Genomic DNA, 22,929 nt, shown 5'->3' on the forward strand with positions numbered 1-22,929 from the left:
CACCAAATCCATTGCTGGACGATGAATAATATTCTGTCTTGGGGAAAAAAAAAAAAAAATCATGGCCCTCTACCAGCTGCTGAGGAAGCTTAATAACTTCAAGGACTGTTGGTACGTTTAGCTACAACAGTGCAATACATACGTGTGTGTGATATTTCTACAGTATCAAGTTACAATTAACTGCATTTTAGAAAAACAAACTAAACAACTAACCAAGAGACAAAAGAATGAACTAACCAAAGATCAAAGCCGGGGACAGTGCGAAGGTCAGGGAGCCGAGGGAGTCGTTACTGGAGGAATAAGCGTACGGATTACGAAGAGGAACACGAGCAAAGTAGCACAGGGTGCAAGGCTCTCGTTGCGTTTGCTCAAAGTGAGGTTCTATGTTCGCCTCTGGTCGAGTTGCCTCCTTTATACTCGCATGCCCTAATCCCCTGCAGGTGTGGAGGTGGGTCGAACGGCTGCGGGCGTGACAGAACTACTATGACAATTCTTTGTAATTCCAAATAAAATGCAATGTTAATATTGATTTCTGACTTACGGTTTTTGGGTAAATTCTGTATACAATCATCCACACGCTGGTTGATATTTCATCTGACATTTTAAACAAACTGTGAGCTGTTTGTGTTTGTTTAATTAACCCAGGATCCCAAGATCACAATGAAAGCACTTCACCCTGAGCTTACAATGACCAAATAAGGTTCAGGGGCACTGAATAAACCTGCCAGCAGCAGTACAGTTTCAACAGTTTACACTGACATTATGTGCTTTGCATTAAATACACTTATTAATTAAATGCAATGAAGTTAAAATATGATTACTTCTGCTTTTAAGCCAGAATAATAATAACAGAAAAACAACCATGGGTCTCCAAAACTGTATCTCTCTGGCTGCCATATGCACATCATAGAAATGGATTTGAGAATGGATTTCTTTACAGTGAGCATACATATGAGATGCCTGCTTTGCTTCAGAAAAAAAAAAAAAAAACTCTTTTGCAATTTTATTTTACAAAAGTGGCACCTTGAAACTGGAGGCCTGTCTTTGCATTTAGCATTTTGGTGGAGTTGCTCATTGATTTTATTTATGACTGGCACATTTATTCGATGTTTCCTGCCATTTTCCAGTGTAGCCATAAAAAAATCAAAAAAGTAATTCCAAGTGATTGGCTCCTGGCAACAGTGTAATACCCAGCTGGAGTTGAAACTGTAATCAGCATGATTGACACTGCCAGGTGGGGGAGAAGGGGGCAACCGTGTTGGTTTTATTGCACCGAGTCACCTTTCTTTTACTCGCCATTCATTTTTTTCCCAGGCATAATTGTTCGGGTTGGCTTCAGTTTCAGATTCGTGAGTGCTATAAAATTTCCGGCTCATTTACCTTAAAAAAAATGTCCAAAATTTTTAAGGGTGCTTCGTGCTCCCTTTAAAAATCTCTTCCACAAACATGCAGTTGCCAACCTAACAAAGTAATGAATGGCTTTAAATATGACAATGATCATTACAGTTATACCTTAACCTAACAGACAAATAACAAAAATTGGGTGTCATTTAAGACCAAGGGAAAGGCAGTTGAAATTTTGCTTAGCAACAATTTGCTATTTATAATTTAGCACATATGAAAACATCTGATGTGACGGTTTGATATTCTAAGTTTTCTATATATTGTAATTCATTTATTGCAACCTACAAACTCAAGGGCACATACTTGCCACAAAGGTTCAAAATATGGTATTCATTAATACATGAAGAAATGAGATTAGATACAACCTGGTAAATTTACACAAATAAATAAACTGAGGTGTGGTTTAATTGGGTCACAGTAATGCTATTACGAAAGTTGTATTGTACTGTGTGTTCTTTATCAGTTATTATTTTTTTCAGATTGTGGTTCCAGGAACAGTATGCATAATTTCAGAGGTATGGAATTAAAATAGAACTAAAGACCTGTTTTGTGATTTTATAAGTAGGAGCAATTAGCCAGGCTTTGTGAAATATGTAAAGTACAAATAACACTGAGCATTGTTAAAGCAATGAAGCAATTAATAGAGCTTAAACAGCTGTCTTCATTGACGCACCGTTAAGACTTTTGTTTGAACAACATAAGGAATTTTCGTATAGATCTATAATAATGATGAACAAAGGAGAAGTATGCAAACATTCCTCCATTACTGTAATTTGGTTTAATAGTAATTATATGTGCACATATCCTTTGATAAGGAACAATTATATTGAAAGAGAGCTATCCATTATTACTTCATCTACCCTCACAGCAGGTAAGCAAATATTTATGAATCCATTGGAACTTAAAGTTCCTACCTTCAGGGACCTTCCATCCAGCCCTTTCTCATTATAGCGAGTACCTGGTGTTTGGACAGGTTCTGACCTGTAGTTCCCTGGAGCCTTGACATGAGAAGTATGCACAACCAAGTATTTTTCTGGAGCCAGTTATAGAGACATAGAGTGGAAGAGACCTTTTTACTACAGCCTTTGATTCAAAATCCAATTTAAGAGCTTGACAAAGCCAACTCGATGCACCATGGGATACAGTATGAGTAATAATCTCTAAATTTGTATGAAAACATACAGTATATAGGTGTTTTGTACACTTTGGCTTCTGGAATTGAAGTAGTTCAGCCTCAGGTGCTTGAGGTTGGACTCAACTCACACAAGTCCTGCTGCATTTCACAAGCCAGACATTAGCTAAGTTCCCTTTATGGAATGTCCACCTCTATATTATCTCTCCAGGGTGAATCTAGGGAGAATGTATGACTTTCTATGGAAGGGACACCTTGAACACAGTACTGTGGCAGTCAATACAGTATCAAATACAAGGGACAGATGCCCAACCTTGTACTCTTTCTCCTCTTCCTCACTCTTCACTCAACTGGATCAATAGCAGTGGCTGGGTGAGTGGATCAATGGTAATTACCCAAAGCCCTCTGCTCTGTGTAATTACAAAGTGAGGAGGGATTGGCTGGGTGCCACTGCCAGCCACTATCAAGACAGCTTTTCGGCTATCGTTATTACAATCCTTTGTCCCCCCCTCCCCTTTTTTTTTTTTTTTTTGTACCGGTATGAATTTATGCCTGCCTTGCCCCTTGTCTCTGACACCCCTCTGTGCTACTTTTATTTTTTCAGGATAATCTCACTCTTTCAACTTTCCATTCGCAAACTTTTACCGCAGGCTGAGTGAAAGTAAGTTCTACATGAAAACAGTAAAGACTATTGAAATGTTAAATTGTCCTAGTGAATACCTGCGATCATTACCCCAGACTCAACAGAAATACTTAACAACAACACATATTGGCGGAGGAAAACAAAAAGTAATTGCTTGTGCCTTAAACATGTTATATAATACTATCCGAAGATGCCCCTTCAAAAAGTACAAATTGTTGCTGCTTGTTTTCTAGGCAAAGAGAGACTGGATTCTATTTTAAGCATACAAAATGTAAAATGTTTATCCTCACAGAGTATTGAATTGTTGATGGTTATACTGATGGTGAATATAGTTAGTTAACCAAAAATACAGTAATGAGGGGAGTTCAGAAATGGTCATAGCAAATCTCTGCTGTTAAATTTAACAGTACTGGACATGGTTCCCGCTAGAACTTCAAGGTTGCCATTGATTTTCAGTTCATTTAATAAAAGGCTAATATTCAGGATCAAGGTGACAAGCCATTACCCATGAGGAATCCTTGTTCAATAAGCACGGTGCTCAGAGGATATATAAGGTCTTACTGGGTACTTGGAAAAATATACAACATTCATGTACAGCTGTAGCCATTCCCTTTTTATTTCTATGTTATTACACTTGTTTATAAGGTTTACATAAGCCAACAGGCTTCTCGGTTTGAGCATTTCGGCGCTCAGCTGGTTTGCATTGCATTTTACATGTGTCACATGTTATTTGGAAATGTAGCAGTGCACAGAACTGCTGTGCTGTGAAACCATCCTGATCTTATGCAAAATGACCAATTACCACCCATCTAAAGGGTAGTATTGGTAAATAAATATACAATAATGATTGCCTTATTTTTAACTTGCTCCTTGGGGAAGAAGCTGTCACACAATATTCAGCAGTGAAGAACATATAAAATATGTCTTTTTATTTCTAAACTCAAATTGGTTTTCCTTTTGTATCAGCTCTGGAATATAATGCAAAGACGCAAAGCGAGGTGTGAATTATTTCTTCATGTTATGCACTCACATATACAGACACATATGTATATATGAGCAAATCCAAAATTTTAAGCAAAAAGAAAGGACTGCTCCGAGAAAGGAAGATTTTTCTATAGATGCATGCACACAAAAAAGGCTGGTGTGAATTGCAAATACCATGGCACTTCATACATATAGACAATGGTCTTATTCTGTGCTTGATTTGGAAAATTCAAATATATACATTATTTATTAATTCCTATGTGTTGACACAAACAAATAACTGTTTGGGAGGAAATTTTAGAATTTGTACATATTGTCACCGTCTGCTTAAAAATGTGACATTCTGCAACTTTTTACACTTTTCACATTCTTATAAATTAAATTTTCCCAAAATGAAATTTATTAATAAACATCTTTTACATCACTGGTCCTATCTGACTCATGCAGTGCATTGTGTACTTCTTGCATATCGTGCTGACACACCCACAAAATATGCTGAACTTTTCCATGCTGTGGTTTATATGTAAATTCCATTTGAACGGTTTTTCTTCTGACAGTTTATGGTCAGTAATTTTGGCAGCAGTTGATGTTACAGTTTTTGCAGTAGATGGGTTTATGATAAACATATATCTACTGCTGCTTTACAGAAGTATGTAACACTTGACTTTTAACTACACCTATTCTCTGAAACAAACTTTGATTCTAGACCCAGAATATCTTCCAGATTCAGAGATATGGTCCTCAGTAGTGGCAATAAGAGCGTAAATGGGGTGGATCATTTTGATTCGACTATGTATGTTTCCTACAACGTTTTTATGTTCAGTCTAATGAGGTTTCTGAGAGGTGAAGCCAGAAGTGTCCCATTTGAAATCCAAATGACTGTGTGCCGTCCTCTGTGGGAGATGGACGCTAATGACAAATCAATTGTGCGACACTGCATTTACAACTCTATTGATGGTAAGTTAATATTCTTACACACCAAAAAGGGGACTACCCATTGACTGAATCACATTGGAACATCCGTAAATGTCTAAGCATCATCACTAGTGTGCAAGGAAGACAGTTCTTTACTTAATCCATACTTTCAGATTGATTATTCATTTTGTTTTTTACCAACACCTGAAAATACCTTAAGGCATTCACATCCCTAATTACTTGGGCCATAAGGTGAAATCATAACCTTCGGGACACCCTACAAAATGTAAAAGCTACCCTTGAACCTGCAATTAAACCAAACTGTAGCTCCTGTTATGACAGCAATTATCTGGCTCTAGGTGACAACTTTACTGTGCTAATGTGGCTCCTTCTGTGTCCTTCTGATCCCCTTCACTCATTGCTGCCTACATCAACATTCTTAGCAGAAGTTTAAATGATTTTTTGCACAGCTCTGCAGGTGCTTGCCAAAAAACATACAAATGAAAATAGCATCCCGTGCTTTGTTTACTTCTATTTTTTACCTCTATCATTTGCTGCATGTGTCAAAATATTTCTTTGTTACCTATGTTATATTGTCAGACTAATTGGATCATTCTTATCCTCATAGCCTGGCTTTTAGCTGTGATCTGACCCTCATTTCCTCCCCTCATGCCCTAAATGAGAACTATCCCTTCCAAGAGAGGTCCACGACGCTTGGAGATAGCTGTCAATGTAATTCTGGGCCACGAGATTTAGCAAGTCTACTCTACAGTTCCCATTCATGCTAATGTCATCTTAAAATAATGGGAAACTATCCATCTCCACTGAGAAGCTTGGACAGAATAGAATAAACAAACTCCAAGGGGACACTTGTGTTTCATTTTCTTGAACCATACTTCCTGAACAATGGAGACCAGAAGAACAGCAGACTACCCACACAGCACTGGGCCTCTGTTTTCAAATGCCTAAAGCTTTATTACTGTCCTATAGGGGTGTCATTAAAAACAGCTGCTTCTTTCAGCTTTAAAGCACGACAAAGAATGCAGGGACTAATGGAACAATTTCATAAAGGAGAACATCTTATCACCACACAGCACTGCCTTTGACTTCTCACTTTCAATTTTATCCATATTTAGGGAACAGAAACTTGTTCCCTCGAATCAATCTTTCCATTTAAAAACAAACAAGGTCTTGAAAATGAAGTTACTCAATCATCTGAGTTATCTCTCCTGTGAGCTACAGCAGGTAATTCACTTAGTCTGTAAGAGTGTACGGTTTGGTCAAAATATTGAGGGGGAGAACAAGGCGGCAACATTTAAATGGATTCCATTTAAGCTTTCATCATCATAAACAAAGAATGTGCCGTTCCTGTCCACTAACCAATTCTGACAATATAGGTGATTGTTTAGCTTTCTATTATTCAACCACAGAGGCCACTCTATTTATAGTGTTCTGGATTAGTACCCCTTGAGGCACTGCACATATTTTTCTCCATACTGAAAATGACCTTACAGTACAATTGATTTCTGAAGCTAAAAATGCGCTGAATGCCTGTGCTGAGGAATCACTTGCAGCTGGTGTGAAACAAATGCTATTTTTTACCCAGTCCTACTCCTCATCACAAATTCAAAAAACAGAAGTCAAAGAACACAAAGCAACGGTCAGCTTTTCTGTGCAATTTAGCCTTGAGTAATATGTATATTGTCCTAATGTTTGCTGACTTGATATGTTTCAGAAAGATTAGGTACTAAGATTATAGTTCAGAAGGACACACACATTGTGCTCCCAGGTTCGTGGAAGGAACAAGATTATTTTCCACCCTAGACCCCAAATAACTGTAATTTAACTCCGTTCTTTATTTCAACAAAACAACTTTTTGCTGAAGTACTGCAAACTTTGTCAGCTCCTAAATACACGGAATTCTATCCTGCAATGGACTGGCAGCCCATCCAGGGTGTAGCCCCTGAGCCTTGCACCCAATGCTTCCAGGATGGGCTCCGGTTCACCGCAACCCTGCTCAGGACAAGTGGTTATTGGAACTGGATGGTTGGATGGAGTAGTATTACTAAGACATAATGGTTTCTAAGAAACTAGTGCATGAAGGAAAATGTTATATAAAGATGTATGCACTGTTGTGGCTCTCAGAAACTCTGAACTCTGTGGTTCAATAAGGGCTGTATGAATAAAAATGTAAAATTTTAGACGGTACTGATTGTTTACAATACTACGAGAGCGTAATCTGTATTTCGGACACTGTGGCTGTTGGATTCACAATGAAAAAGGGTTCATAAATGGTTAATGTGCTGATGTCATGTGGGTCCAGTGAGTAGTACCAGTTTCCTGCTGGGCAGCACCAGTTCAGTTTCATTCTGTGCAAATGATTGTGAAAGCGAAAATAGTGAGGAACATTAGAGTTCATTAAGCGAAAAAGTGAGAATGGGAAGCAGGAGCAAATCTTCAAATCACCAACTTAAGCTGAGCAGCAGCAAGATGAGAAATAAAGAGGAGCTTATTTTATCTTTAACTTGGACATTTAACTGTGATCCTGACCTTTAAAACAGCTTGGCAACTTAAGTTCTGACTAATGCTGTAGAACACTTCAGAAAAAATACCCTGGGAAATACCCAACCAAATAAATCATACCCCAGTAGATAAAAACAACAGCAGAGCATCAACAAATGAAATGCAACTTTATTTTCTTTATAACAGAACAAGTACTTTGGTTTTGCATGTGTGCTTGGCTTATACTGTAGTACTGCAGCCTTATTCATATTAAGATAAACATGTACAAATAATAATGTTCACCAAGCGCAAACAAGCACGAGGCTATGGGGGTCTCATCAAACAGACATACATACTATACATGCTGGATTACTGCAGCCTCCTTTGAAATTTTAAGTGTTCTTGGTGAAGCTCTCGACATAAACATTCAATCTATATGGTAACCTCGATTTTGCCAAACTGCTGCCACAACCATGACTGTGAACTTTAAAATGAAAATCACAACCATCCCTGCTGGAGAGATTTAACATGCGCACACTTGCATGACAGCAAAAACTATTAATTTTGCAGTGCACCAAATTGCAAATTAATTACTTCTGGGTGTCTCTTACTGCTGGTTTCAAGGTAACAGGCCTGAAAATTCAGAGAGAGAATACCTTCTTCCATCGATTCCTTTAGAATAAAATATCACAGGTAGAGATTTCTTTTACACATTCAATTTGGAAAAAATTATTTTGGTTTTACCTTGACCTTCACCTATAGGGCAGTGTACTAAACATGAACCGAGTGGTAATATACCACACAACTCTGTGCTCTATGGGAAGATAAGCAGAGCGGTTTCAGGCCAATAACCACACAAACCGTTAGGCTACCCTACAAAGGGAAACCATCTAAACAGTCCAATATGGGAATATCTGTCGCCCAGAGACATTAAACCAGCTGCTCCAAATTAGCAACAAATAAAGTGGCTAATTGATTTCTCTAAAGGGAACCCCCTGCAAAAGATAATTGGATAACCCACTAACTGATTGTAGCTGATTGTTCAGCACAGCTGTTTACACGAGAGAGGGGAAAAACATGGAATGTTAAGTTTTTTTTTTGTTTTTTTTTATTTTTAATAAATCTGTGTTAGCCTTTTTAAAGGTGAATGGACTGACCTGTAACAGGCTAATGTTGACAAATTTCTGATCTGTATGCCGAGTGGGTGACAAAGGTTTTAATGCCTTTGCTGCACTTATCTCTTCCACCAATTCTCCTCTTCTTCACCTTGATGCCACTTCAGATTTGGTGCTGATTTTTTTTCCACCGGCTCTCTGGTCTGTACCGGCACATTGCCTGCTTGCTACAGTGGTTCTCCTTAATTATACATTTATTTAATTTTAAATTTATATGCTGTTGCCTCACTTGAGAGTACTCATTGTTTCCTCGCTGATGTGACTTAGTACTGCTAAAAATATTTTGACTTGAGTTTTCACAGGCGAATGCTGCTCGGACTCCTGCCAGTGATTCTGCCCTATCGATTGGAATCAAGAAACAGCCTAGTGTCCAAACACTGCCAAGATTTCTATTAAAAAGGGGAGGAGAGGGCATAAACACATGAAAAAACCCATGGCCTGAAAAGATTTATTAAGACAAACTAAGCAATATTTTACTATTTATATGCAAGGAAATGCTTTTTCAATTGCATATGTTCTTTATTTTAAAACAATTTAGGCATTCCTGTAAGGATACTAGTGTGAAAGTCACTTTCAGTGCTGAACTTGAACAATAGAGCTGTAGGCTTGCATGGTGCACCCCCTGCGCAGGTGTGGTTTATAGCGCGGTATCTGATGACGCAGAGCAGATGGGCTGATAGCAGAGAATCAGTGCGCCGTTGGCTCGTCTCATGCAGTGTCTTCAGGCGACACTTTCCAGTGCCAAGTTTCAGCTCTTCAAAGGAGTCTGCTGGGCCCACACTCAGGCACAACCAATATTACAAAAAATTAAATTAATAAAACAAAACTATAAAATGATAACTCTGCACATAGCAGAACATTTAACGAGTTGGCCAATGTTAACATGTTAAAAAAAAAGAAAAAAGAAAATGTCATAGGTATAATGTGTACCTAGGTAACCTCTCAGTTGTGTGTGAATGGACTTTAACAGAAACAGAGCTCCCTGAATGGCTGGGGCAGTAGTCTGTAATATAGGTGAAAATTTATTTTCTTATTTAATATCACCTCAAGCGGTAGTTGGTAGGGTTACGTGACACTGAAATGTCACGTTTTACTGGTATAATTCATTAACCAATGTCAACCTAAATAATATGGTAGTTTCAATGAACAGATTTATAATCAGCTCTTCTTGTTTGATCATGGTTTGTTTACCTCCTTTTTTCAAAAGCCACTCATATTTTTTCACTTTTTATACAGCTGTACAGCAATTTTAAATTTAAGCACCTTTCTTAAAAGTGCTATAGCTTAACCTCAGGTGAGAGTTGAAACAATAACCTTCACGTTGGTAACATTGTCTTCAGACACTACACTACCTTTTGTCCAAGTCATATTAGATGAAGGAATTCAAGGGAAACATTGTCACATAGTAGAGGACATAGTTTAGGGTGATGACTGACATAAAGGAGTAGACAGTGGCAGACATATATGTTATTTGCAGCGAGGAGTCAGTTATACTACCATCTTTTGAGTTTTATAACATCTCATCTTCTTTGGGGAGGGTTTCACATCTTTATAGTACAGTATTAATCTTTTGAGTTAAAGACTGAAAATTAAATGCAAGCCAGAAAAAAGAAGGTGGGCTGTTTTAGAGCAGACAGAAATGTGTGACACAGTCCAACTGGTCTGTTACTGTAGCTGCCAGATGACATGAAAACGTGTTCCTTGGTCTTATGGACGTGTACTGTATATTATATAATTCCATATTTTCAACTGTCTGGCCAGTGGTCATATGAGCAGCTGAATGAGTTGAAGAGGCATTTTATAGGACATTTGCAAAATACAGTTATCATATCTGCACACTCAAACAACGAACCTCTCATATTCAGAGTTACTGCAAAGTAAAGAACAATGCTATTAACTTCAATTTCTTTGGATTTAAGATCCAAATGGTCTTGATCTCATTTTGATCAAATTCTTTTTTTTTTTTTTTTTTTTTTTTGAAAAATCCAGTCGTAGAACCAGATTGAGTCTTTGATGCATGGCAAATTGCAACTACGAACGGCAGCTCGCTGTGAACAATTTACATTGCGTTTTGTTTTCAGAAGGGCAGTGGGGTATATGTATATCTTACTGGGATTTTAATGCTAATGAAACACGGTGCAAGACCCTCTTCTCAATTTTACAACTTATTAACTCAAAGGCTTTGAAGTTTTATAGTCCTTATTATTCTCGTCCTCTGGATAGTTGCCATTGCAGTGGCTGTAGGAGGAATTTTGGACGGAGTGTTCGATTGAAAGATAGGGAAAACAATACAGCCATGGCAGGATAATGGCCTAGCCCAGGGTTGGACAATTAGGGGGCTTTTCAATTCGTTTTGTGTCACAGTTTTACTTTTCCATTCTTGTGACTCACTGGCTCTGGAATAATTAACATGATTACAGTATTACTGCACTGTAACTGTAACCAAGACCTACTGTATCTGCGAGCAGACTGGACAGGAAAGCCAAAGTGAGTGTGTTAACTGTGCGTGTGTGCAGTTCCATTTAAGCCACCTAGGCACTGTTTCAAGTGAAACTAAATTATTATGATGTGCTTTTGTTCCTTTTGCGGAAAAATATTGATAAAATATATCAACAATGTTCACTTTGAGCAAAAGTAATGGGCAACCACATAATTCCTAAAAACATAGTATTTTTATATACACACACACACGCACATACACATACATACAGTCCCGTATTACTCAGTGACGGAATGACATCCCACTGAGGTTTTACCCTGCATAGCCTTTTACCTGATGCTTCTGGGATAGGCTCCTGTATGACCCAACACTAAACAAGCAGTTATAGGCAATAAAGTCATGAATAATAACTCCATCTTATTTCCCCCTTGTTTCCTTTGTAAGCCTTTTGAAGGGTTTTTATTCAAGGTAAGTGTTCTGAAACCCTTTGAATTTGAAGTACATTAGAAAGGGTTGTCTTTTGTGGTTATAAGTTTGCATTGTTTTACTGTCTCAACATAAAAAATCTTGAGAGTCACAGTTTTTAGATGTGAATGCAAATCTTTAGAACCAAACATTTTCATAATTACTGTAATGGCTGTAAATGATCATTTTTATTTAATTTTTTTAAATTTCAAAAGTCCGTTGGTATGTGAAATTAACTCTTTATTTTGAAAAGAGCAATAAATAAATTATTGTTACATGTTTAGAGGTTACATGGTGGCAGGACTGATAGCACTCTTGGTTTCCATTTCCTGGGCTAATTTGTATGTGGGTTCAAATTTGGCTCAGTCTGAGTTTGCATGTTCTCTCTGTATTTGTGTGGGTTTCTTCCACAGTTCAAAGACATGTTATAAGAAAAACATTTGACATGAAGCCTTTTTAATAAGATGTCATCAGTTTTTTTTTTTTTTTTAAAAAAACTACACACAATTACAGTGAAGTAGAAAATGTATTGTATATGTGGTAAAGAAAAAATTAATTCAAAGTCTCAACAGTGATGAAATGTCATTGTATGACAATTTTTACGCCTAAACATGAGCAAATTAGATAACATGCAAACTGCTGGGGGGCGCAGTGGGTTGGACAGGGTCCTGCTCTCTGGCGGGTCTTGGGTTCAAGTCCCGCTTGGGGTCCCTTGTGACAAACTGACGTCCCGTCCTGGGTGTGTCCCCACCCCCAGCCTTGCGCCCTGTGTTGCCGGGTTAGGCTCCGGCTCCCCGCGACCGCAAACTGTTCACATTTGTATGGCTACTTTTTTGTTTTGTTTAGTATCTGTTTCTATTGCAAGCAGAACCAGCAATGTATCACTTTGCAGTGAGCACATACAGACAAGTTAATGAGAGGGCAACTTATGCTTGTTATAATTCAGTTTATAATGTCACTTTATCTCAGTGAAGCAGTTTTCTTTAAAAAATAAATAAATAAATAAAAATAAATAAATAAACAAAAATTACATTTCGAGTTTTTATTTCCTCTATTATGGTTTTGGCTCTGGGAGCTCTGTGCTGCACTGATGTGCTGCGGCGTATGACAGAGCAGTTCCTCGTACAGCAGGTGCTTTGTTTGGATTTCGGTGTGTAATCCTCTTTACAGCTTAAACAGATACAGCGAGCGTAAGCCACGCAGCCGCTGTGATTCTGAATGACTTGTAATGGAGGTCTAACAGACATTCTTAATTATTTGTTGCCTGTCTGCCCGGCCAGTAGAAATGGCATTACACACTTTTTAGTGGCATTCTAACATCAGATTTCTGCTTTTGACACTTGCTGTTGTACACAGCGAAGGGCGATCTTTTTGCATCCTGCGCACAATACGCACACCCTTACCGTGCTACTGCGAGAAACAGAGTTCATGCGAGAAAGCGAGAAAGCTTCCCTTTCGGTGCAGCTGTGTGGGTGAGGACAAACACAAGACAGCCTGGGGGACAGCGTGCACAATTCTCCCAGCTGTCCCTGGCTCAGGGAAGAGTGAGCGCAGAATATTTCTGTGCCCAGAAAAGGCTCTGCACCACTGGCTATATTTCCCGATTGTCAGCATTAAAAATGCATAACATTAATTTGAAATACATTTTATGTTCACTTATTAATGACCAGATACATTAAATGATTCCCTGGCTGACTTTACTGAGGACACTCTTGTACTGTACAGTACTGTAAACCCTTGACATTTAGAGCAGATATTGTTGAGGCCTGCCGATATTAAACCCTGAGCACTAAAGCTTTATGTGCAAAGGACAGCTGAGTCTCATCACATAAAAATAACTACGTTTCTAGACGAGTGAATGATCTAATAGAGAAAAATGAATCATATGAATATCTCTCTATACGGTGACAAAGATTTTTTTTTCCTCTTGTTTTACTCTCTGAAAGAAGGTGAATAAAGAACAGAGGAACTTAATGCAGAAGAAAGGCATAGCGAACACTGCTATCCTTCAGTAAACTTTGATCAAATGTCACACCCCACAGGCACTTAAGGCAGGAAGGAAGTAAAATACACTGTTCACAGTAGTGCTAGGAATAACAAAAAAAAAAAAAAATATTCAGCGTTTACACCCCTCCATATGGTTCAAGCTCCTCACTGCTGTTAATTTGAGGTGCGAACATAATCTCTTCAAGTGACATCTCAGAGACAGGCTAGCACACGTGCTTCAGCAGCTCTGAGAATAACCTTCACCTCTTGGATCCTTGAGGAAAACACAATGGTTCATTCTTGCAACTGCTCACTTCTTACATCTTCTGCATCATCTTCGGCCTTGTGTTCCACAGATTTGAGTCGGGGTTATGGAATATTTAAAGTGCATCCTTTTCACTGGTCTCATCACAGCAACAACTACAGCACTCCAGGGAATAAAATACCTTAACCACACTTAAAGGCATCATCTCAGTCCTCCTTATGCACATTTTATAAAAGAGAGCTTTTAAAAAGGTTCATTCTCTGTTAGACAGGACCATTTTCATAACAATGAAGGGTATAAAGTATCACTGATGGCCACAAACACTAGTTTTAAGTAAAAACAGGCTTGTGCTTGTCATTAATTGCAGAAGAGATACAAATCATGGTCAATATGTAATGGCCCATAGCAGTGCAACCACAGACTCTTCTTTATTTTACAGCACGTTTGTTTAGACAGAGAGCTTCTTTCTCACCTCTCCCACTGGAGTTCAACAGCTGTCAAGTTGTTGAGTGGTAGGATAAGATCGTTCTCTCACACTCTCCTAACCCATTATCACTGTTCGGCTTTGTTAGCTAGTGATGGACAAAGAGTGGAGGGCTGCAAGCTGGAATTTCATAAAGAATGTGGAAGAAAGTGTAAGTTGTTCATTAAAACCGCCAACCAAGCAACTGACCAACCAATTTCAAGAACAGCTTGTCCCGAGCGGGGTCGCGGTGAGCCGGAGCCTATCCCGGAGACATTGGGCTCAAGGCTGAAGGGATGGGGGGAGCACACCCTGGATGGGTGTTCATTAAAACTGGTTCTTAAATTGCAACAAAAATATAATGAAAATGGGTGAATCAAAATATCATCTACAAATATACAGTATATGTATACAAAATTTAAAAAGGTAAGTTGCAATTTGTTATAATACATCGGAACATGTCAAAATCCTTCTGGGAGAATGTCCCGTAATAGATGAGGCTGAATCAGAGCATTTTGGTAACGCACACCAGAAAACAAAACAAAGCCTTCAAAGAAAAGAACACCTTTTCTACAGTGAACCACGGAGGAGATTCAGTGATGCTTTGGGGTTACATTACCGCCTCTCTCTCTGGGTGCCTTGAACTTTTGCTAATTCAACACATACGCGCATTGCATATTATACATGTATAATTGTATTTAATGTATACACATGTACTGTACAAATACATAATTTCTTTTTTCTGATTTATCTTGTTTTAATTAATCCATTAGGTGTGGATTATTTTACTCAAACCATATTCTGAAGCGTACACAGTTAAGGGACTCACACATTGTCTGAACTGCTTGTCCCATATGGGGTCGCGGGGAACCGGAGCCTAACCCGGCAACACAGGGAGTAAGGCTGGAGGGGGAGGGGACACACCCAGGAGGCACCCCAAGCGAGACTCGAACCCGAGACCCACCGGAGAGCAAGACCCGGTCCAACCCACTGCGCCACCACGCCCCCCATGTCAAGGAACTGAGGTTCTTATATTTTTTCCTGAATGTTTACTTCACGACCTTTCATTTGTACAGCCATCAGTTCAATTGTTTTCCTCCCTCCTGGTCTTCACAATACACTTAAATTGTTTTCTTCTGTTAAATAATAACCCCATCATCCTTTTTTGTACAAGGACTGAAGACCCCGAGAAAGTGTAGGACAGAGGTGTGAACAGGTAGCTGGGGAGTTGTTCATGCTACAGCTTAGGTCTGGCTGGGCAACACGTCTAGGACAACATCTTCAAAAATATAATGGCCAGCTAAACCCAAATGAGTCATAGAATCTGCAGTTTTCAAGTCAGCTGAATAAACTCAACTATGAAAAAGACAAAAACGATATAATATGTCTTTGCTTGCTTCAGATGTTAAATAATAAAAAAAAAGCATATTAAAACTTTTCTGCCTACAGATTGCAGAAGCAAATAGAGCAAAATTCCTTACAGAGTGGAAGATACTGTTCATTTATTACTGTACAGGAGACTCCAACAAATTGTTTAAAATGCTCTCTCTAAAGCTGTTCAATGATTCATTGGAGAAAATCAAGGCAAAACTGAACATTTTCCTAGAAGAATGCTAAAAACCAGGAAAAAAAAAAAGTTTTTTTCTTTTTTTTTTCCACCTTTTGGTGATACGCATTCACAGCAGTGCAGTTAAAGTGGACAGTTATCAAAGTGAAAGAATGATTATTGTCAGGCTACATCTTTATATTACTTGGGTAAAGTTTAAATTGATAGCACTAAGATTACGCAATGCTTGATCTGAAAAGCTGATTCAGTGGAACTTGCATCTAATTACAGATTACAGTTCTCTCAAAGAAAATTAGCAAATTTCAGTACGAAATTGCACTCATCAAACACACACAAATGAGGTAAAGATAAAAAAAAAAAAGTGATTTGCAGTTGTCTTTCAAACTAAGAATCTTGATAGCTGCTGATAGCTCAAGAGAATGTTGCAGATGGTGATAAAGTGGCAGTGGGTAAATAAGGAGAACCATCGTTTCTTCTGTAATTGATAGTGTTTATGGGAGTGGAGATGGACTCAGAATGAAGACAGAGCATGACAGCCTGGGGATGGTGACGTAGTGGTGTCTGCTTTTCTTTTGCTCAGATCCATGCTGCTGCTGAATGCAACGTTACCAGCCTCGCAGCTGGCAAATGAGAAGAAATGTTTCAAGGCTACAGACAGTCTCTGGATGCCAAAAAAACTGTCTTCATTGCAAAGTTATGTGGGTGGGGCAAAAAGGACATGAATGCCTTTCTTGCTGCCAATGACTGAAGATATTACTGTACATGGAGACTGAGATGGCCTCTGGTGTGTGCTCTCTAGCAAAGGTGTAATCTGGTTGCATGCCTTTTTGTTTGTGGTGCTCCATACATATGAAACGCTAGAAGAGACTTCTATAAAAACATTGTAAAATCTCATTAATTTCATTTCACTGACATCAAGGGATATTTGGGAATCTTGGACTGTACAGAATTTAGATGATTTTCTACTTTTTAGCACCCTTAATAAAGTGGGATTTTGTTATTAACTAATAAATACATAAAATTATGTAATGTATAAATACAGGTAGGTTTATTTTTTTTTTTTTTTCATTTTAAATCCAGCAGTGAAGCAAATGCATGCTAGCTAAAGCCACAGAGATGTTTCCCTGACAGGTCAACATCAGTAGTGAGCTGGATTTATTTTTAGGTCTGATCCCTTATTATCGCAGCTCCTGCACACAGCTTTTGTTCAGGTATGCGATTCCACCTGGGCTGCAGCTCATTCTTGCTAATGTAATGTAATATTGATCCACTTTACAGACAACAGGGTGTTCGACAGTTCCCTGTCTTTTCATACGCTTAATAATTTACTGTGACTACAAACCCCCTCCAGTTCAAAGAAGACAACCGTGAACACACAGACACACACACACATAGATCAAATTCCCTTCAGCAAATAGAGGTCTGGGCTCATGATACTGCAAAACTGATCTGGCCACAAACAAAAGAATAAGGAACAATTGCCCAGCTTCTTTTGAATGCCAAAATACCATATTGTGAGCTGTACCCAGAGGTGGGTGGTAACTAGCTACATTTGCTCTGTTACTTCCGTAAAATTCTGGACAGATTGTACTTTTCGGAGTAGTTTCTGGCATTGATACTTTTAACTTAAGAACTTTAATTTTAAAGAAGAAATGTACTTAAGTAACAACATCTCTTCACTGCTACAAAAGATGACTTCTTTTGTTAATTTCACTAGACATGTTGGGCCTCAGTTACAGATTTACCCTGCAGTGACACCAGTATGAACTTATTTCCACAAAAAAAGTCAGAATTTGTTGACTACCTATAAAGTGTCATAGATTTTTATTTATTGGGTGAACAGCTTCGGTTTCATTCATTTAATTATTACTTATTAATTTCATTAGGGTTAGGGTAAATTGGGGCTAAGTTTTCCATATGTTATGGACTAACAAATGGCATAAGTGACATGCAAATAATTCTTTAAATGTTTGAAAATCACAGCAAATATTTATATATTAAATTATTTAGGCACCATGGACCATGGTGGTGCTGCAAGCAGCACTGTTGTCTCCCAGCGCCTGAGCTGTTCGGACATGAGTTTGAATCCAGCTCAGGCTGTGTGGAGTTTGCGTGTTCTCCCTGTGCCTGCATACGTTTACTCTGTGTACTCTGCTTTCATCGCACAGTCCAAAGGCATGTGTTTGAGGTGAATTTTGGTGTATTTCCATTAATTATAAAGTAAATTAAATGTTAATGGTAGCATCATGACAAATTTTCCCCTTAATAATGTTGTAAAAAAATGTTTGAGTAATAATTTCGTGTACTTTACCATTAATTGTAATTTAATGTTCATTGTAACTTTTCAATAATATCAGCAAGGCTTATATTTTTGACGTAGAACTACATCTTTCTCTTTCTTCGCACGACATGGGCTGGGGGGGGGGGGGTAATTGACAGTAACGAAAAAATGCAACCCCTCTCGCCGCTACTGCTCGCAAATGAAAAGACACGGAGAGATACTGCATATACCGTTGGACAGAGGAAGGAACACCGCACCAAACGACATATGAATGGCCGCTGCCGGTTCAGCCTGAGCGAGCTGGAAACGTTGCGAAAATGTCCCACATTTGCCTCATTATGGAGTTGCCGCGCATTGCACTACATGCCATCACGTTCGAACCACGTCATAACGTTGACGTCAGCGCCTCAGTTCGTCGGTAGCCTAGAGAGCCGCGCTATCGGTCACGCATTGCGCCGGCAGGAAAACCTTAATTCAGACCGAGGTAGGGGGCCCGAAGGCGGATAACACACCGGCCGAGACATCGGCTCAGCGAAAACGTGAGCAGCGTGCTCGGGACAAGGCGGCGCGGGACGCTGCAAAATCGCCTCAGGCAGCCTCGGAGCCGCAACCGTCGACTTCTCTCGCGCACCACACATTGCCGTGCAGCACGAGCCCATGGACGTGCATGCGGCAGCGACTGACCTGACATCTCTGGGCTGAGCGGGTCGAGGCAGCAGGACGCCGAAGACAGACACCAAGACCGAGTGATCGTTGACGAAGTCAGCATGATCCACTCAGGCATGAGCGACATCAACTTCGACGACTCTTTCGGCGGCATGAACGTCATTCTGTGGGGATATCCGATATCATACTTCTCACATCATCGCCCTATTCTTGCCGTGTCCGATTCCATTGAAGCTGTAGAGTGCCGTGATTTGTTGCCCAATAAACGATGATTGCACGCACAGCCTCGCACCACCCACACGTAGTTCTACGTAAACTCAAGATTATGCACTGACAATTTTTTTTCTCTTATGGCGCAGCTATACGACTGTGTCTGTATTATAGGCATATATTGTTGAATTACCCATTCTGAAAGGTCTGTTGGTTCCACATTTCCCTAATTCTGAAGTCTATATTGGTTTCATGTCTGTTTCAACTTGAAAGGGTGTACTCACAAAAAAGTACTGTTTTTAACTACTATACCCACTCCTGGCCGTGGCTTTCTGTACTAAGACAGCAAGACCAAACAGTGATTCTTCACAAACTGCCTGCAAACTATAACAATTCATGCAAATTTGCAGTCCACCATCTGTTAGGGTGTCGGCAGACACCCTTTGTCCATGGCTTCGAAGGACTCCCACAGATATCACTTGGTGTTAATTATGTTGTTCCATAGTATTATGTAAGATAAACCATTATTTTCCGGCAAGAGCACATTCAGGTCCTGCATCCAAATTTAATGACCACACAAAAGGCGTCATGTTCTTTTGTTAAAGCTGGAGAACTTGAATTCAAAGACGGAGAAAGAAACAGAGCCCTAGAGCCACGAAGAACCGTCCATATGTAACAACTGAACACACTAACTGTTGTGTTTTTTCTTTGTTCATTACTTCCTAAATCACAATTTTCCACTGTTGTGTTCTGTTTTTTTTAGACTTCAGATCCCATTTCTCTGGTTAGGCCTCCACATTCAGTTTATGATGATCAAAAGTTGTGTATGAAAAACAGCTCTTTTCCTTTCATTGTCCTCGGTTTGAACAGGTCCAGTGTCCTATCATTTATAACGTAAGTTAAAACCTATTTAGAGCACTCACATATAGACATCATAGATAAATAGACATATTGTACTGTATTTTACTCTATTGCATATGGAAACTTGGAAGTGATGGATTTGAAGTCTTGTAAAAACACTAAAAGAACGCAAACGTGCCCATTTTACAGATTCACAAAGCTAATTGCAGTAATTACAAATTCACATGAATCGCAAGTATGCTTTGGTTTATTCTGCCAGTATTCTTAGCTGCAAAAAAAAAGCCTCTGAAAAGTTCAGTTTTCCTCTTGAACATTACAGTAGTTCAAGTACACCGACCACAGTTCCCTGACGCTCATCATCAGGTCGGTGATATAGCGCAGTGTCCAGGTAGAACTTTACTATGAAATGCCAAGTGGAATTACGCTGAAACAAGGATGTGGGCCGAAAGCTGTGGGCAGGGCTCAGGAGGGGGTTAATTGCCTGAAAGTGACAGGGCACAGATTTTATAAAGCTCCTGACTAGCAGCAAGGGCATTAAAACGGTGAGAGAGGGCACATTAATAGCAGCACATGGGACTGTCCGTCACGTAAATCTGCGGTTTTGCCCCGCCGCTGCAGACAGCCATCAGAGCCCTTTGAACTGCTCTCTCCACACCCACGCAGCCCTGCCGGCACTGGCTAACCTGACCGCCTCACCTCTCCTGACTCGTGCGCGCCTCCCCAAGATGCACTCTGCGCTGCATTCATCCCGCCCCATACTCCACCACTGTGGCCTTTTTAGAAAGAGAGGATGACATCATTGTTTACATGAAACCATAATAATGAGGGACAGATCATTATGTAGATTATTATAGCATCTGAAATTTTATATTCCTCTGCATTACAATTTTGTATGCCTTATCATTTTGATACATTCAAACACTCAGTCTCAATACTGATATTGTTACACTTACCTTCCCCACCATTTTGAACAAAATGTACATTTAATGTTATCAGGTAAGTTTGAAATTTAATAAGTTCATAAACTTACTGCTAATGCAATATGCTGATCATATTTTCAAAGATTTGAAAAAGGTGTTTAAAATTACTTTTATTTGATATGCTTGCTTTTTAGATTTCTGAGATGATTCCTTATGGATCAGGGCCATGCCGTGTACAAAAAAATCCACATATCTAAAGCGATGTTGTTCCCTTTTAGGTTCCCTTGTTTTTGTCCCCTTTTTCTGCGAACAGTTATAGTTCCCTATATGCACAAGACAAGCTCCACACACAGAAATTAGCATTTCTTGGATTCTACACATTTAGAACCAGCAAGCTGTGCTTTTCAGGGTTCAGCATTGTACGGCTGCATAAACCTGTTTTATCAGTCATATATATTTTCAAATAGCTACAGCAACTGACATGAATGTATTTTCTCCTGGCATTCAAGCTTACCTCTTCACCATTTGCATTTTGTTCACTACTGTAAAAAGTGAGAAGCCTGAGGTAGTAATACAGAATTTAGTACATATTTACAATCTGCAAGTATCAAAATTGTAAGGACAGCAAATGATAGCACAGGGAATCGAGCTGCTGCCTTTAGATCCAAAGGTTGCCAGTTTGAATCTCACACACCGATCAAAGATTCTTCAGGAAGAAGTTGTTTAAATGCTTAAATAGCTAGAAATAATACTATATGTTTCTGTATGAACGGGGGGTGCAGTGGCGCAGTGGGTTGGACCAGGTCCTGCTCTCCAGTGGGTCTGGGGTTCGAGTCCCGCTTGGGGTGCCTTGCGATGGACTGGCGTCCCGTCCTGGGTGCGTCCCCTCCCCCTCTGGCCTTACGCCCTGTGTTGCCGGGTAGGCTCCGGCTCCCCGCGACACCGTATGGGACAAGAGGTTCCGAAAATGTGTGTGTGCGTGTGTGTTTCTGTATGAGAGGAGACAGGAGATACAGTCGCCTGTAGCTGTGGGCTTTTATTTGCTAGACAGCGGAGAAGGACAGAGATGGGAAAGGGGGAGCAGGGAACAGGTAGGGAAGGGTTTCGTGCAGGCTGGGAGAGTAGGGTCGAGCGGGGAGAGGGCTTCGTGTCAGGGAACGGGTCGGCGGTCGTCTCGGTGTGGTTCTCCTCCTTGGTCTCTTCTCCCTACTGCCAGGCACCGGGGAAGAAATAGGGGATGAAATCGGGGATGAAATTAACCCCAGCTGTGGCTGCTTTAATCCCGTCTCCACCCCCTCCCCAGGCAGCCTTGGCGTGCTACACCTTCTTTAGAGAAAAAGCATCAGCTAAATGAAAGGGAGTATATGATAATACCACGTCGATTGACATTTTTACGATGTTTTTTCATGTAGTGTAGTTAACTGGCCATTTAATAGTTAAGTCGACATTAAGATTAGCTTATGCTCATTTATATGAATAACAAAGGAGATAAGACCAGAAAAGTAAGAAATGATTCAAAAGAAAATAAGAAGTGAACTTTAAACTCTTCACTGATTATAATTTCTGTTGAAAATAATCAAACATGTAAGTAGCGGTCAGAGTTAAAAAGAAAAAATTTGCTCTCAGACTTCTGTCCCATTGCATAAATTATTGAGAATTCCTGTTTGGTTATTTCACTACTTTACATTTCCTAGTTTTACACTATCAGTTCATGTTCAGAAGAGCGGATACTTTGTAGTTGGGCAGCAACGTAATCTGCTTTTACAAGCAAATAATTTCCCACCCGCAGTCTCCTTCTTACTGCAGAGGGTGAAATGAAACATATGACTGTTTTTGTGTATATGTAATGTGCGTGCTTGTCGAAAGCTACTCAGGCTGTCTCTGTCCAGACATCCGCTCTGATACTGCTGGTACCAGGGACAGGAACACTTTTGAGGTCAGCTCTCAGTTCAGAAAAATGCTTCAGTGGCACAGCAAAGCGCAGGATTGCTGAACAAGAATATCTCATATAAATACTTAAATAGGCTCTTCATCTTTTTTTAAAATTTTT

The sequence above is a fragment of the Scleropages formosus genome, chromosome 22 (assembly GCF_900964775.1).
Source record: "Scleropages formosus chromosome 22, fSclFor1.1, whole genome shotgun sequence".
Lineage (NCBI taxonomy): Eukaryota > Metazoa > Chordata > Actinopteri > Osteoglossiformes > Osteoglossidae > Scleropages > Scleropages formosus.